This window comes from Felis catus, chromosome A2 (genome assembly GCF_018350175.1).
Source record: "Felis catus isolate Fca126 chromosome A2, F.catus_Fca126_mat1.0, whole genome shotgun sequence".
Classification (NCBI taxonomy): domain Eukaryota; kingdom Metazoa; phylum Chordata; class Mammalia; order Carnivora; family Felidae; genus Felis; species Felis catus.
The window spans coordinates 49,333,783-49,353,049 of NC_058369.1; the positions used below are offsets into that span (position 1 = coordinate 49,333,783).

Here is a 19,267-nt window from a genome sequence, read left to right on the forward strand (position 1 = left end):
AGGGATTTAAAACAACTATGATGAGTTTGCTAAGAGCTCTGATGGATAAAATAGACAGTATGCAAGAACAAATGGACAATGTAAGCAGAGAGATGGAAATCCTAAAAAAGATCCAAAAATAAATGCTAGAGATAAGAACCAAAACAAACAAACAAAAACCAACACAATGTAACAGAAATGAAGAATGCCTTTATGCCTTTGAAGAGCCGATTAGTAGACTGGACACAGCTAAGCAAAGAATCTCTGTAATCAATACAATCCTTGAAAACCAAAGAGAAAAAAACCTGAAAAAAAAAAACAGTATACCCAAGAACTGTGTGGACAATTATAAAATGTGAATATGAGAACATTAGAAGAAGAAAGAAGGAAACAGAAATATTTGAAACAATAATGACTGAAAATTTCTCAAATTAATGTCAGGCACCAACCACATATCCTAGAAGTTCAGAGAATACTAAAGGATAAAAATGAAAACAGAAACTACACTTAGGCATATCATCTTCAAACTACAGAAAGTAAAAGATAAAGAAAAAATTCGGAAAAAAAGCCTTATCTATAGAACAAAGACAGGAATTATATCCAACTGCTTTTCAGAAACAATGCAGGCAAGAAGAGGATGGGGAGGAATATTTAAAGTGGTGAAAGCAAAAAACAAAAAACAAAAAACAAAAAAGTCCCACCAACCTAGAATTCTGTACCCTGTGAAATTACCCTTCAAAAGTTAAGGAGGATTAAAGACTTTCTCAGACAAACAAAAATTGAGAGGATTTCTTACCCATAGATTATCTGGCAAGAGATATACAAAGTTCTTTGGAGAGAAGAAAAATAATATAGGTCAAAAATTTATATATATATGAAGAAAGAAAAAGCATCTAAGAAAAAACAAATGAAGGTAAAATAAAAACTTGTGCTTTTCTTAATTGAGCTAACAGATAAGTCTGTTCAAAATAATGACACTAATAATGTAATTTATATATGCTTATGTTTATATCTTAAGTATGTATATATATGCTTATTTATGTTTATATGTAAATAAAATGAAAGACAGCAATGAAATAAGGGACAGGAAGGAGAAATTAGTATTATTTTTGTTATTAGAAGGTACATTACCTTTGGGGTGCCTGGGTTGGCAAAGCATCCAACACTTGATTTTGGCTCAGGTCATTATTTCACAGTTCCTGAGATTGAGCCCTGCTTTGGGCTCTGCACTGTCAGCTTGGAATTCTCTTTCTCACTCTCTCTCTGCCCTTTCCCTACTCATGCTCTCTCTCCTTTCAAAATAAATAAACATTTTTTAAAAGTAGAAATTACATTTAAAAAAAAAGAAGATACATTACCTTTGAAGTGGTAATGTTATTTGAAAGTGGATTTAAATTAGTTGTAAAAATACCATGCAAACTCTAGGGCAACCACTAAAAAAAGTAAAACTGAAGAATAACTAATATGCTAAGAAAGAAGAGAAAATGAAATTATATAAAATGCCTAAATTAAAATCACAAAGCCAGAAAAAGAATCAAAGACAAAAAGAGGAACAAAGGACCTGGGCAACAAATAGAAAACAGTTAGGAATGTGGTAGATATTATTCTAACTGTATCAATAATCACTTTGGATGTCAATGGTCTAAATGCACCAATTAAAAGACAGAGATTGTCACAGTGGACCAAAATAAACAACCCAACTATATGTTGTCTACAGGAAGCCACCTTAAGTATAAGAACACATGTAGATTAAAAGTAAAAGGGTGGAGAAAAACACTAGTTAAAAGAAAGCAGGAGCAGCTATATTAAGTTTAGAGAGAACAGACTTCAAAGTAAGAAAATTAAGGGCAGTAATCAGAGATAAAGAAGGATATTACATAAGGGGTGCAGGGGTCAATTCCCCACAAAATCATAACATTTCTTAATGCACATGCACCTAACAATAGGAGATTAAACTACATCAGACCAAAACTGACAGAACTACAAGAAGAAACTGACAAATGCACTATCCTAGTTGAAGACTTCAACACCTTTTCTCAGAAGTGAATAGATCCAGCAGGCAGAAAAATCAATGAGAATATATTTGAGCTTAACAACACGATCAATCAACTGGGTATAATTGATATCTATAGACTAGTTTACCCCCACAAAAGCAGAATACACATTTTTCTCAAATTCACATGGAATATTCACCAAGATAGAGCTCATTCTGGGTGATAAAACACACCTGAAGGGGTTGAAAAAGACAGATTTCATGCAATGTCTGCTCTCTGAACATAAGAATTAAATTAGAAATGAAAAAAATGATGATAACTGGAAAATTCCCAAATGTGGAGATTTAACAACACTCTTCTAAGTGATGTAGATCAAAGAAGAAAGAGATCTCAAGAAAAATTTTAAAAATATTTTGAATTAAATGAAAATGAAAACATCATTATCTACATTTTTTGGATGCAGCAAAAGCAGTGTTTAGAGGGACATTTTTAGCATTGAATATGTACATTAGAAAAGAATAAAGATTTAACTCAATAATCTAAATTAATTTCTTGGAAAAGTAGAAAAAGAGAATCAAATTAAGTTCAAAGAAAGCAGAAGAACAGAAATAATAAAAATCAGAGCAGAAATCCATGAAATTAAAAATAGGAAATGAATTGAAAAAAATCAGCAAAACCAAAAGCTGTTTTTCTGAAAAAAACAATAAAGTTTATAAGCCTTAGCCAGGTTAAGAGAAACAGAGAGAGGACACAAAGTATTAATATCAGAAATGAAAGAGGGAGGGACCAATACAGATGTGAAAATTAAAAGTAATGTTATAAGCATCTCTACCCATATATTTGATAACTTAGATGAAATCATCCAGTTCCTTAAAATACACAATCTGCCAAAACTTACACATAGAAACAGATGATCTGAACAGGCCTATATCTCTTGAAGAAATTAAATCAATAATTAATAAACTTCAAAAAAGAAAGCACCAGATGCAATGAGCTCAATGTAGAATTCTACAGACATTCAAGGAAGAAATTATACAAACTTTCTACAGTCTCTTTCAGAGAATGGCAGCAGAGTGAATATTTGTGAACTTTTCTATGAGTTCTAGTAGTACTACCATAAATACCAAAACCAGGAAAAGATATTAGGAAAAAAACTACAAAACAGTATCTCTCATAAACATAGATGCAAATATCCTCCTCAACAAAATACTAGCAAATTGAACCAAAGACAGGATAAAAGGAATTATACACAATGACCGACTGGAATTTATTCCAGGTAGGTAAGACTGGTCCAACATTTAAAAATCAATAAATTTAACACAATGCTCAACAGACTAAAAAAAATTATGTGATCATATCAATAGATGTAGAAAAAGCATTTGACAAAACACATGATTTATGATAAAAACCCTTAGTAAACTAGTAATACAGAGGAATTATCTCAATTTGATAAATACTATCTACAAAAAAAACAAAAAACAAAAAACAAACCCACAGCTACTTAATGGTGAGAAACCAAAAAATTTCTAAGATAAGGTACAAAGCAAGGAAGTTCCCTGTTACCATTTCTTTTCAACATCATACTTGAAGTCCTTGCTAATGGAGTAAGAAAAGGAAATAAAAGTTATACACATTGGGAAGGACGACATAAAACTATCATAAAATTGCAGATGACACGATCATCTACATAAAAAATCCAAAGGAATAAAAAAAAAAGAAAAGAAAAACAACTTCTGGAACTAATACACAATTATAGCAAGGTTGCAGGATATAAGGGTAATATACAAAAGTAAATTGCTTTAGGGTCCCTAGGTGGCTCATTTGGTTACACATCTGACTTCAGCTCAGGTCATGATCTCACAGTTCATAAGTTCCAGCCCCGCATCAGGCTCTCTGCTGTTAGTGCAGAGATGATTTGGATCCTTCCCTGCTTGTGCTCACTCACACTCTCTCTGCCAAAAATAAAAATAAAAAATAAACATTAAAAAAACACAAAAAAGTGCTTTGCTGTATACTAAAAATGAACAAGTGAAATTTGAAATAACACATTATCATTTTCATTAGCACAAAAAAATATAATACTTAGTTATAAATCTAACAAAATTTGCACAAGACATGATCTACACGAGGAATACTACAAAAAAAATCTAATTAATGAAATCAGAGAACTAAATAAATGGAATCAAAGAACACCTAAATAAATCCATGCTCATTGTTCATGGAAAGGAAGACTCAATATATTCAAAATGTCATTTCTTTCCAACTTGATTTATAGGGTCAATGAAATTCCAATAAAAATCCAGCAAGTTATTTGATGTGCACCAACAAAGTGATTCAAAAATTTATATAAAAAAGCAAAATACCCAGAATAGCTAACACAATATTAAAGAGCAATGATGGAGGACTGACAATACTTTAAAACTTCCTATTAACCTACAGGGATCAAGGCAAGTGTGGTCTTGGTGAAAAGATAGAAAAGGAAATTAATATAACAAGAATGGAGAGACCAGAAATAGACCTCTTAAATATAACCAACTGATCTTTGCCAAATGAGCAAAGCAAAGAAGTGGTGCAAAACTTGTCTCTTTTACAAATGGTGTTGGAAGAACTAGACATCCACATGCAAAAAAAAAAAAAATCTAGAAAACCTTATACCCCTTCACAAAAATTAACTCAAAGTGGATCATACATTTAAATGTAAATGTAAAAATGCAAAACTATAAAGTTTCTCGAAGGTATTACAGGAGAAAATCTAAATTACCTGGGGGTATGGTGATGCCTTTTTAGATACAAGATCGAAGTCAAGATCCATGAAAGAAATAATTGATAATTTAGACCTCATTAAAATTAAGAACTTGTGCTCTGTGAAGGACAATGTTAAGAAAATTAGAAGATAAGCCATAGACTGGGAAAAATATTTGCAAAATAAACATCTGAAAAAGAACTGTTTGTCAAATAAACAGCTGATAAAGGATCCAAAATACCCAAACACTCTTAAAACTCAACAATAAGAAAACAACTGTATTTAAAAATGGGTGAAAGACTTTAACAGACACATCATGAAATAAAATATACACATGGTAAAAATATGTATATTAAAAGATGCTCCACATCATATGTTATTAGGGAAATGTAAATTAAACAATAAGACACCACTATACACTTATAAGAATGGCCAGAATCCACAATACTGACATCAAAAGATGGAGAGGATGTGGAGGAAGAGGAACTCTCATTCATTGCTAGTGCTAATGTCAAAAGTTACTGCCATTGGAAGACAGTTTGCTGTTTTCTTACAAAACTAAACATTCTTATATCATATAATCCTGCAGTCACATTCCTTGATATTTACACAAAGGAGTTAAAACTTATGTCCGTGCAAAAACCTGTACACGGATGTTTACAGCCGTTTCATTTGTAATTGCCAAACTTGGAAGGACCCAAAACGTTCTTCATAGGTGAATAGATAAGTAAACTGTGGTACATACAGTCAATGGAATATTATTTGGTGCTAAAAAGGAATAAGCTATCAAGCCATGAAAAGTCAAGAAGGAATCTTTAGTGCATATTATTAGGAGAAATAAGCCAATCTGAAAAGGCTGCGTACTGTATGATTTCAACCATATGCCATTCTGGAAAGGGCAAAACTATGGAGGCTATACAAATATATTTCTAGGGGTTGGGCATGGGGAAGTGATGAAGAGGTAGAGTACAAAGAATTTTTTAGGGCAGTGAAAATACTCTGTATATTATTATAATAAATATATGTCATACATTTGTCCAAACCCATAGAATGTATAACACTAAGCATAAACCCTAAGGTAAACTATGGACTTTGGATAATTATGATGTGTTAATGTAGGTTCATCGTTGGGGGAAAAAAGTACTATTCTGTTGCTGATACATAACTGGGATATTGTTAGTGGGGAAGTCTATGCATGTGTGGGGACAGGGATATAGGGGAAATTGTAGTACAGTCCTCTCAATTTTCTTATAAATCAACAACAGCTCTAGAGATATAGTTCTTAAAAAAAAATGATGCCCCAGCTCCACCCCACTCAACTGATGGAGATGTCGTAGAGTGAGGATCTGCTTATGGAGGGTTTTTTTTTTAAGCTCTTCAGAGTTTGCAATTGCCCCATAAGGGTTTACCAGACTCCTAAATTGACCACAACCCATTTCTCAAGCCTAATCTCCAGTAATAATGTCTTCTTCCTGCATCTTAAATCTGCTAAGCTCTTCTCCTTGGGTCCTCACAGTTACTGTTCTTCTATCCTTCCCACCTGAGATGATTTTTCCACCCCACTCCTACCAGTAATCACCTAGCCCAGTGGCTCTCCTACTTTGGTGAGTATCAGAATCCCCTGAAAAGCCAGCAAAGCACACAGAGACCCAACATCACTGGAATAGGAGAAGCCTGGACCTATACATTTTGGGGATTTTTTTTTAATTGAGATAATTGTAGATTCACATGCTGTTGTAAAAAATAATACAGAAATCTTTTGTATCCTTAACCCAATTTCCCCGAATGGAAACACGTATAATCTATTGTGTAATATCACCCTCAGGATATTGATATGCACCTTACATTTCTCCAGTTTTGCTTGTCTTTGTGTCTATGTTCCATCCCATACTATTTTATCCCTTTTGTATATTTGCATACACACCATCACAGTTAAAATACTAATCAGTTGTAACACCACAATGATTCTGTTGCCCTTTTAGACTGGTGGTTGCCAGAGGTTAGGCAATGGGTATGGGGATGCAAGAGGGAATCACACCTTTGCATTACTAACAAATACTTTAGGAGAGTCTCATACTCTGCAATGGTGGAGAGCCACTGACCTAGCTGATTCCCACTCATTTCCTAATACTGTTTACCCAGGTTCAAGTCACTTCCAGACTATAATTCATTCCCTTACTATGCAACCTCTTAGCAACCTCACTTTTTAAAAACACTCTGTACACTCATAATTCTTTGTCTAGCCTTCCTCTTGCTTGAATAAGCTGTCTGCAAGCAGGGTCCCTAGTGCTTAAGCTGACAAGCCCCAAATACTTTTCAGGGAAGAAGACAACCCTGGGCTGTCTGAATGTAACGTATGTATAATCCACCACAGTCCCCAGGCTGTGGACAGCCAATGGCAATCTCCTCCAAGTCATCTTCCATTCACATTCAAGGCTGCTGTTCAGATTTCATTACCACCCCATCATTCCATATCCTGAAACTTTTTCTGACTTGAGGAGTTTACATCAACTGCTCATAAGTCTTATGGTATATTCCACATGCATTTCCCACATACATGCATTTATGTACACCATGTATGTATAGGAATGTGTGTGTGTGTGTGTGTGTGCGCACACGCGCATTTAACCTGGGGGATGAATATACTGAAACTAAGTAGTATAGAGTACAGAGTTCCATATCACTTTCCAGATTAATATTTTAGTATTCAGCTTATAGAAACACTTTTCCATGGTTCACACCCTTTATAGCATAAATCATCTTCCCTATTCTAACCAGAGTCCCACTCCTTCCTCCCATCCCTTTGTATTCATATGGCTGAAAAGATAAGGGGCTTCATACAGATCCTGCTTAGGCTGATTTAATGGGTCTTTCAAGATGTAAGTACCAGAGGTGAAAATCAAACAAATTAAAATGCCATCACATCAGCTCAACTTTCCCTGAATTGTCCTCAAAACTGGGTTTCAAGGAAGGGTCTGTCTCTCATGCAATGTAGTATTTCTACAGACTGATACCTGAGTTGAACCCTGATGTTCTGATTCCTGTTTTGTAGTGTTTGCTTCCATAGACCCTCTCTGCTAATGCAGACTTTCTCCATGGAATGGAAGAAAAAAGGACAGCCAGTTTATCTAGGGGTTCTCAAACTTGTGCATACATCAGCATCACCTGGATGGCTGGTTAAAACATAAATACTGTACCTACCCCCAGAATGTCTGATTCAGTACATCTGGACCTGGTCTGAGAATATGAATTTCTACCAAGTTCCCAGGTGATACTGATACAATACTTTGAGAACCACTGATCTAATCTAAACACTAGCTAGGACAGCAACACTGATGTTTCCAACTTGCCCAATGCACTGGTTGCAAAGTATCGGTATGCCATGACTTCCCAGGAGTCCATGTATTTTTTTTTAAAGTTTGAGACAACTTTGAATTAGGAAATGTCACAGTGTAATTCAACTTTCCAGCTTCCCTTTTTATTAAAAAAAAAGGACAAAAATATGTCTGGTGACACAGGGTCTGTCCTCTCTCTTGGCACCAGTGGGATGGAGCTGACTAGCATGGCTTTTACAGTGCTGTTTCTTTATTTTGGCTTCGCATGAAATTACCTGGGAAGTTGTTCAAAACTGCAGTGTTCAGGCTGCATCCTAGCTCAATTATATTAGGATGTCTAGGATAGTACCTACTTCCTGTACCGAATGTCAAGTATAGAACGCTACCTGAAAGAATCATCGTGAGGAATAAATGAAATAGTAAAGGCAAAAGACATGACTTCCATTATATATTGAACACCTACTCTGTGTCAGGCATTGTATTAAGTGATTCACAAGCATTAATGCTTACTTGGAAAATAATGGGCTCTCAGTAGGCATCAATGATCAGAGGAGAAATTTTTACAGTGGGTGTCTTGTCAGAAGGAAGGAAATGTATTAGAGTTACATAGTAAAAGACAATAAGTTGAATTAATTTAAAACTTGACTGTACCACTGACTGTGTCATCATGGGCAAAGAAACAATCTATTTACATGTGGTTTTGGTTTCCTTGGTTGTAAAATGGAGATAATAATGTCATCTGCCTCGTTGGGTTGGAGTTAACTCATTTAATTTAATAGATGTGGGCCTCTGGTGTCAGCTCTGACATGAAAACAACTTGGAAGTCATCACTCCTATCCATACGATAGGAGAAAGCTAAAAACACGAAAGATTAATGGCTTTTCTTGGACCCATCAAAGAATTGAGGTTAGAGGACAAACCACCAGCCTGAAATCTGGAGATTAAGGCGCATATCCAGGGTCACAGTTAAGATCCACCTACATGGAGCATAAGTTGCTGACACCATAAACTGGTAGAAACACCCAAACAGTAACGTTGAGGAATTTCAGGAGGCCAAGCTTATCACATTATACTGATATCAGAATAACAGTTGGGAAGTGTTTCCTTCTTCTTTTCTCCCCGCCCCTCCACCCCGAGAAGAGTTTCCGTAGGATTGCTATTATTTATTTTTCAAATGTGTAATAGAATTCACCAGTGAAGTCATCTGGGCCTAGACATTTATTTATAACTTTTTAAAAAAATTATTTGTGGGAAGTGACACTTTTTGGGCATTACCTCCTGAAACCCTATAGGTTCTCAAGGTGAGGATCCAAAAAAAGCTTCTCTCCTGGCTCAACAAAAGATGAAGGGGAAGAGTGATCATTGTCAATCCAGAAAAAAGGCCTGCTTTGAGGAGAAACAATTTTGGGGAACTTAGCTTAGAGAAAGGCATTTCTCCTACTCATGTACACTTTATCCTGTCTCATCTAGCAAGACAAAAAACTTAATCAGCACAGGTCAGGGATTTAAGGAAATTGGTTTAGAACACTATCAAGAAGGGAATAGGGGTGGGGTGGGGGTAAAACAGCTATACCACAGAATGAACATGAGAAAGTCACAGCCAAGGGACACAGGCTCAGTAAAATACTGGATTTAATCAGAAGGTTAAAGAATGAATGCCCCTTCCCCACTCCTTTTTACCACAATAATAGGGCTCCAATGTAACAATACTGTATTATAGGTGAAAGAGTTGGGAGATGCACAGACTATCTGAGGGGCTGGACTTTGAAAGCTCAAAACCAAAATACAGACACTATAGGAACTTCAATCCTCCAGCACTCATAATTGCCAAGGAGTATTAAACACAGCCCTACTCCTAGTCAGATTAACTTAAAATATCAGTTTAAAAATCTATTGCCCTCAACTTCTGGTGCTCAGTAAAATGTGTCTGGATTTCAACAAAAAGTTATAAGGCATTCCAACAGACAAGAAAAAATGAAGCAAACATCAGACTCAGATGTGACACAGGTGTTGGGATTATTGGAGAATTTTAAATATTGGTTAGCATGATAAGGGCCTTAATAGAAAAAGTAGTCAACATGTAAGAACAGATGGGGGATGAAAATAGAGAGATGAAAACACTAAGAAAAAGTCTAAAGGAAATGCTAGAAATCAAAACCACAGTAACAGAAATGGTTTAACATATTGGAAATTTATAACGTTCAAAAAGTATCTGGAACATAAAAAGCAAAGGGTAATCACTGGTTCTTTAGGATAGAGCTGATAAAACCTTATGAGGAATCACAAGACAAAGAGAAACACTCAAGGGTTCTTTTGATCACGGAAGTGAGGGAGACAGAAACACAATGGGGGTTTTACCACAAAATGTGCATCTTCAGTATTATGAACTGAATTGTTCATGTGCCCCCAAATTCATATGTTGAAGACCAATTCCGATGTGATTATATTTAGAGATAGGGCCTTTAAGGAGGTCTTTAAAGTTAAATGAGGTCATAAAAGTGGGATCCTAATTCAATAGGACTAGTGTCATAAGAAAAGGAAGAAACACCAGGGATGCAAAAAAAAAGCGATATAAAGAATACAGGGAGAATGCAGCCACCTGCAAGCCAAGGATAGAGGCCTCAGGACAGACAGACTTTACCAAAACCTTGATCTTGGACTTTCAGCCTCCAGAACTGTAAGAAAATAAATTTCTGTTGTTTAAGTTATCCAGTCTGTGGCACTTTTTTACGGCAGTCCCAGCAGAAGAATACATTGAAGAAAGGCTTAAATACCATCCCTAGTTTCCCTGGGTCCCTTCCTTAGGATAGTCATCTGCAAATGAGAAAGAACATGTAAATGAAGTAAAGAGACATCACAGGGTGGTCCACTCACAACCTAAGTCCAACTAATTCCATTTAGAAGGGATATTTGGGAAGGAGTTCGACATGTGTATGCTGAGAAAAAAATATAAAGATATAATGAACTGAAAAAGTTAACCGTTAAATTGATCCTGAAGAGGAACAATAAACACAATGGAACAGAATGGATATTTAAAACAATAATATAACAGGGTGTGTCTATTTATTTAGATCTTCTTTAATTTCTTTCTGCAATGTTTTGAAGTTTTTAGTGTATAGGTCTTACAATTATTTTGTTAAAATCATTCCTACTTATTTTGCTTATTTTGATATGATTGCAAATTGAATTGTTGATTTCATTACCATATTGGATATTTTTGCTACAATATGGAAATACAGTAGGGTTTTGCTCACACATCTTAAATCCTGCTGTCTTGCTACTGTCACCATTTGGTAGATTCTTTAGGACTTTTCTTCCAAACTGTATGGGTTTAATTATTTTTTCTTGCCTTTAGTACTGACCACATCCTCCAGTACACCATGTGCAGAAGTGGTCAGAATGAATAGCCTTGTTTGTTTGTGAACATAAAGGGAAGGATTCTGTTTTTTATCATTAAAAAACGTGTTAGCTGGGGACTTTTCATAGATACCCTTTATCAGCTTGAAGAACTTCCCTACAATGCTTGTTAAGATTTTTTTTCCCCTCTTACCATATACAGGTGTTGGATTTTTTTCTGTGTGTATTGAGATTATCATGTGTTTTTGTTCTTTATCAGTACACTATAATACATTAATTGACTTTCAAATATTAAGTCAACCTTATATTCTTTACATAAACTAATTTAGTCATGGGTATACAGACCTTTTTATATATTGCTGGCTTTGATTTGTTAATTTTGTTAAGAATTTTCCTGTGTGTTTATGAGGGATGTTTGTCTGTAGTTTTCTTGTAAATGCTTTTAGTTTTGCCTTTGCAATGAGCTGAGAAGTGTTTCCTCCTTTTTTTCTGAAACAGTTTGTGCAGAATTAGAATTCTTCCTTAAGAAAGAAAAAAAATTACAGAATTCAACAGGAAAGCCATCTGGGCCTAGCATTTTATTTGTGAAAAAGTTTTTCCCCTCTAATTCAGAGACTTTATTTGATATGAATCAAATCAGAGTTTCTATTTTTTCTTGAGACATTTTTGGTAGGTTGTATCTTTCTAGGAATTTTTCTATTTTGTCTAAGTTGTCTAATTTGTTAGCATTGATTTTTTTTCAGAGGATCTTTCTTATCATTCTGTTAATATCTGTAGGGTTGAAAGTAATTTTATTGCCAATTTTGGTGATTTGTGCTTTCTTTCCTTTTTCCTGAGAAGAGAAGGAACTGTCAGGAAGCTGTAATGATGCAGATAAGAAAAGAAGTGATCCTGAAGTCAGCTAATGGAGAAGTAATAGACACAGACATATGGATATGAGAAAGACTTAGGGGCAATAAGAGGGAATACTCAGTAAGGAATCATATGAAGAGGGGAGAGAGAGAGAAGGGTCAAAGGTGTTTCCCAAATTATTGGGTTGGCTCTCTGGGTGGATGGTGATGCCATTTTACAAATCTTTGGACAGCAAGAGAAATTTAAGGGCAAAGATCAGTTGGTTACCATTCAAAATGCAAATATCTTATCTGAGAGAGGTAACAAATTAACACAAAATTGCAGGTTAAACCACCTTTTTTTTTTTTTTACAAGGAGCCAGTGATGGTAACATTATAATTATAGTTTAAATTTTTTTTTTTAGCATTTATTTATTTTTGTGACACAGAGAGAGCATGAACAGGGGAGGGTCAGAGAAAGAGGGAGACACAGAATCTGAAACAGGATCCAGGCTCTGAGCTGTCAGCACAGAGCCCAACGTGGGGCTCGAACTCACGGACCGACCGTGAGATCATGACCTGAGCCGAAGTCGGACGCTTAACCGACTGAGCCACCCAGGTGCCCCAATTATAGTTTAGTCTAAAGGACATTTGGGGAGGGGAGTACACTTGAAGGACACCTGTAGGAATCAGGATGCTTGCGCACCCCAGTAGCTTTTTCCAAATATCCGTTGCCCCGACATCTAAATTTGTGGCATTCTGCATTGTTCCATTGTTGACAGCTGATTATATCCCTCATAGATGGTCACAAACACATTATGTGGATACAGGAGACCAAGCCACACCTAGGAAAAATATCACCATGAAGAATTTCATTGTATTAACTATGCTTTATTCTCTGTATTCTAATGCTTTGAGGTCCTGGGGCCTTGTTGACGCTCCTAGGGTAGAGTTTCTAAAGACAGCAAAGGACTCATTGGCAAGCTAGCTTTTCATATGCGAACCAGCCCATCCAGAGCCAACACTTCAACCACTTCCTTTATCAGGCTATTACACCAAGGCCACTATCCACCTCCTGTAATTATCCCAGGCCAGGAGTCAAACAACTAGGGATGGCCTCTACACTCCAGAGCCCACTGAAATTACTCAAACAAGCCAATTCAAATCTTGCTCTCTGTGCCTCACCCCTTCCTTCCACAAAAACCAATAAAGGTTCTAACACAGTTTCCCCACTCCCTCTGCCTCCTGACCTATCCCTCCCTGTACTTCCCTGTGTGACCCTCATGGCCTGGTGTGCCCTCTCATCTTGGAAATCTGTGAGCAACAAACTATGTTTTCAAAGACAGCTGTCTCCTGATCTATGGGCCTCACCATGCCTAAATAAACATAAAACCTGTATTTTAAAACAATCAATGAGTAATCTCATGTACAGTGAGAACAAATTAGGTCTATGCGTGCCTGAGAAACTGAGGAATATGCCTGTACATATTCGAGGCAATCTTTCCCTCTATTACTAACTCACCACCAGGGTTATATCCAGAAACTTTGAAATAAAATGGTTCCCACAACAGCAGAGTGTAAATGACCTTCAGAAAAGTGTTTGGGAACTAATTATTTCTGTCAAACCTCAGGGAGTGTTAGGAGACTGATTATAGAAAAGCTACCCTATTGCCTTATTTGCTGGATTCTGTCTCATCCTCTTTCTGTGGGGCAAGACCAAGGAGGCGGGTGCTTATTTTCAGCTGCCACTGTGGTGAATACCTGCTTCATCTGAGCATTATGTGTGGTGAGGTCACATGACAAAGCACACCAAGTACAGGTGTGTTGGGGCATGGGAGAGATGAAGGGGAGGCAGATGATTCCTTCTGATCTGCCCCAGCATAAATGCCCCACTAGGAGGATGAGATGAGAGGTTATCTGCTGTTTCCATTGTCAGTTACATTTCCCACATCCCTCTCCCAAAAGAAACGTGTACATTACATGCTGGGTGAAATGCATTTAAAAATTACAGTGCATATTTATCATACTAAGAGGTCCATCACCTTTATCTGTTGATCAAACAAAGATGCCTTGATTAGGTATAATGCTGCAGGAAAAAAATTGACTGAGTGAGCTTATTTCAAGAGAGCAAATTATGGGCAATTAAAAAAAAAACAAGGGTGATTTTAACTATCCTGGGTGTTCCATCTCTCAATTTAGTACATAGGCTTCAAGCAAGACTTGACTTTGCTCTACATTGTACTCATTGTGGGCCAGAGACTAGGCTTGGCACTACAGAATACAAAGGAGTGTTCAGGCCTTGTGCCTTCTAAATCCATTTATTCACTCTGGCAGGGGTATCAATGGCTAAAGCAAAAACAGTCAAAATATGGAGTAAATGTCAAATGAGAGGAATATTCATTATATGTTATGTCAGTTGAATCTTGATAAACAGATTGAGCATCCACAAGAGAGGAGAAGAATAAAGGGAATCCTACACATGTGAAATTCAAGGGAGAAAAGAAAGAATATCTGAGATATGTCTCTCTCTGCTCACCCAATTTGGGCCTGTAAGCTAGTAAAAGGACAAGGAGATGTAGCATCTTCCATGAACACTCAGAGCATGTAGACACGATGATCCTGCAATACCACCCCTGGACACACAAGAGAAATACTTGCATGTGTGAATGAAATACTCCATTCATTTTCTCTGCAGCTTTGCAAAAATATGAAAAGAGTCTAAATACCCACCAAGCAGGTAAAAGGAAAAGCAGAACATACAGTGGAGAATGGGAGTTAATAGCAATGAATTTGAACTATTTGGAACAACATAGCTAGACATCAACACATGTGGTTTAAGGAAAAAAGAAAATCATGGAATGACACACACCATACAATGCTATTTATGTGAAATAAAATAAATGTAGAAAAATACCGTATATTATTAAGTTAACACAATGCAAGAAAACCAAAGTAGTGGTTACTTCTGGAGAAGGTGAAGGGAATCAGGATTGATTAAATGATTAATCATTTTTTTGTAATTTTTAACAATATTTGTAAACACAGTAATTATAATAGACTTATATATATTTAGCAATCGGAAGCAATATGACAATGACCAAGAAAGGTTAATTCTGAGGAGTAGAACTATGAATGCCATCTTCTGTTTTGTACTTTTCAGATTTCAGTAGCCAAAACTCTAACTTTCCCTAACCAGAAAAAAAATGTAATTAAATTTTGAAAGCACAAAGCATAGCTGGAAGCCACTGGGGAAGACAATTGGACTGGAACATCATAAAGTGGATACTAGAAGATGGCCTCAAAAAGATAGATTGGTGCTGGGCTCTAGAAGCCTTAAAATGGAAGGTTAAGAAGTTTGGCCTTCATCCTCCACCCACTGGGAAGCATTACTTGTTTCTGCAGAGGAGAATGTCATGGAGCAAAAGGATAAATCCATATCTATCCTTTGCCTCTACCTCTCAAAGGGTATCTTTTCGCTATCATCTCTGACTTGATAAAACCCTGAAAGGTTTAAGATGTTGGGAAGAAACTTTAAAGATATGTTCTCTTCTCTCCAAGGGGGGTGACTGTTTAAGGAAGGATTTCGACTCTGAAGACTTTAAAAAGCACATTAAGAAATGCCTCCTTCCTCTCCTGGCTCACCCTGATTTCCTAGCATGAATGCTCCTAAAAGGCACTTGAAGATGATGATGCTTTTTCAACTGTAAGTAGCAAGCATGTTCAGCCATCAGCAGGGAAAAGTGTGATCACATCTCCTTCATCTCTGTGGCCTCCCCTGTCCTCTCTTTCAAAGGAGGAGTGAACAGTAAACCCTTGGTGAAAGGAACAAAACAATTATGAAGAGGATGACAAAGAAACACTAGTTACTGTCCTTTCTGAAAGCCTGGGAGGCTGCTGAGTTAAGCTACACTGAACAGTGAAAAGCTATATGACAGACTCAGTTATATTTCCACGATTATCATATTCTGTGTGTCTATGGTTTAGCACCAAAGCACATTACAGACATAAATAAATGGATGATTTACAGAAGAGGGTTTAAACATAATAAGTCATCAATAAGAAGAGTCTGCTAATTGTCTCCTCATCATTCAGACCCAGAACAGCCCATCCTTGACTCTCTCTTCCCTGTTCCTCTTCTAAGTTTTTGCTCAGAATGGCCAAAGAAAGCATCCTAAGAAAACAGCCTGGAAAAAATAAACCTGATTAGATAAAATAAAAAGCAAGTGATCATAGCCACAGAAGGAAAGACACCATCATGCAGTTAAGCACCCATGTGCTTATGTGACCACACAACTTGGGCTTTCTATAACTGACAGCCTTTGACCTTCATACTTGTCACTGTCCATTCCTTCTTTCACCTCAGGTATTAAGTGCCTTCTACATGCCAGGCACTGTTCTGTGCACTGGGGATTGGTAGTGAAGCAAATAAAACCCCCACCCTCATGGAGCTTACATTCTGGTAGGGGTAACAGAGAGGTAAATCCACACCATCCTGGTCAACTCATGTCAAGAGAAGACTATATCCTGAGGGTAGGCAACTTGCCTAAGTTCTGGACTATTATCTCTCAGTGATGACCCCTGTCACCATCTGGAAGGCACATCACCAGCACACAATAAAGACACTTCACAGAGGTCACTGTTTCCTACACCTTTAGTAGTTATACACACAATAGGCTTCTATCTTATAAAAAGCAAATTATTTTGTGGAGGAGCCAGCATGCAGCTTATTTTCTAAATTTGAGTGAAATACAAAATACTGTCACTAGAGGGCAAGTTGACATATACCTTTTCTTAAAAGAAAAGACAATACTACAATCTTGGAAACAGAAAACCTTGAATGGGTCTCTATTTACCATGGCAGTCTCATTTTTACTAAAATTATATGCAGAACTTTGACCAGTAAGTGGTGTTTTAGCACACTTCTTACCAAGCATTATACAAAGTTTAGATGTCAAATTACATCGTGTAGCCTGTTTTCAAGAGCATACACTCGTTCCTCACATTTAATTTTAATAGTAAGGATTATAGGGGCACGCGGGTGGCTCAGCCAATTAAACATCTGACTCAACTTTGGCTCAGGTCACGATCCTACAGTTCGTAGGATCAAGCCCCATGTTGGGCTTTGAGCTTACAGCATGGAGCTTACTTGGGATTCTCTCTCTCCCTCTCTCTGTCCCTCCCCTGCTCACATGTTCATATGCGCGCATGTGTGCCCTCTCTCTCAAAATAAATAAACGTGAAAAAAATAATAAAGATTATAATGCATTAGGCATAACAAATCAAAATCAAATTTTTGTCATTCTCCTCTTTGCCTGAGAAATGCCCACTTTCCTTGCAAGGCTCAGCTCACCCTCCTCTTCAGAGACTTTTCATCTTCTCTTTCCCAAGAGTCTTGCTCTCTCTCACCCAGTGTGCACTGTGGGTAACTGTCCTGACCCTGCAAGGAGGAAATGATGACTTCCCCACTTGACACATGGAGTGCACTGAAGCCCAGAGTGCTTGGGAGGCTGTAGCCCTGTCATCCAGCTACCAGTGGTCGTTTATTAACACATGTTTTTACTAGACTGTATTTAACTTGAGGGCAGGGATCCTCAACACATCCCTGGAGGGTCTAGTATTTTTCCTAGAATAGGTTTCATGCTCCATAAATGTAAGAATGAACAAATATTCTAAGAATTCTCAAACAATCTCCTTCTCGGGTTTGTGGTGAGGATGAGATGACCTGGTATGTGAGAAGTACTCAGCTGCATGCCTGGCACAGAGCAGATGCTTAAGAAATTCTGATTATTATTATTGTTAGCATGTCATTGCTTTTATGATATGATGTTTGTCAGCTGTTGACCTAAGTTAAAATTCACATTTCCCTCCATGGCTCTGCAAGATCTGTCTTCTGCACAAATCTCTAGCTCTCTCTTTTGCCTTACCTCAAGTCCCAGGCCACACTCCTCACCTCTCTGCTCCTCAAATGTGCTAAGCTGGTCCCTGCCTCAGGCTCTTAGTACTTGCTCTTCCTTTAGCCAGGGTCACTGTTTAGCTTTGCACGGACATCACTTCTTGTTCTTTCAGTCTCATTTCAGCTGTAACTCCTCTAAGAAACTTTCCTGGGCTACCCTAGAGTATACCTTCACCCATCCTTCCATGTCTCCACCTCTATCTCCCTCCTTTATAATACTATGCATGGTTTGAGATTCTTTTTACCCATCTGTTTACTTGTTTCTGTGTCTCTTTCAGGTTTATGTACCATTGCTTGCATGCATCATTATGGGCTCATTGCTTTACACACAATAGGCCATCACTAGTATTTTGTTATTAAAAGGATGGGTGCATAGAGAAAAGAACAAATAATTACCAAATGTGAAAACCTGGTGCCTGGAAAATAAAAGGGAGCCAGAGAAATGAATAGGTCATGTTTTGGTTTAAAGTCTATTCCCCAAAATCACATGTTTGAAGTCTCAACTCCAGGTAACTGTGGATGAGACCGTATTTGGAAATAGTGTTTGTCTATGTACTCAGGTCAACATGAAATCATTATAATGGTCTCTCATCCAATATGATTAAAATACCTACAGGGAGGGGACATCTGGACACAGACACACACACACACACACACACACACACACAGAAGAAAACCATATGAAGACATAGAAATAGAGAAAAGACACTAATGTAAAGAAAGGGGCAGAGATTGAGGTGTACTGCTACAAATCAGGGAATATCCAGGGCTACCAGAAGTCTGACCCTCCCTGAGAGCCCCCAGAGGGAGCATGGCTCTGCTAACACTTTGATTTTGGACTTCCAGCCTCCATCACTGGGACAACACATTTATGTTTTGTGTTTGTTGTTATTGTTCAAGCAAGCCCATGTATGGTATTTTGTGACTGCAGCCCTAAGAAATGAACCAGGTGTACAGAATGTTGAAGGGAGACATACAAAAGTTTGGAATCAAACACACCAGGTTTGAGCCCCAACTGTGATCATGCAAGATGTGTTATGCTGATGTCTGTACATGACACCCTTTTAGAAAAGGAA

At 37.2% G+C, this 19,267-nt stretch overlaps 1 long non-coding RNA gene across 1 annotated transcript in view; it reads right to left on the reverse strand.

Annotated features, from left to right (window-relative positions):
- Window positions 1-19,267, reverse strand: part of LOC109496972 — a 703,487-nt gene that overhangs the window by 150,099 nt on the left and 534,121 nt on the right. The window lies entirely within an intron of this gene.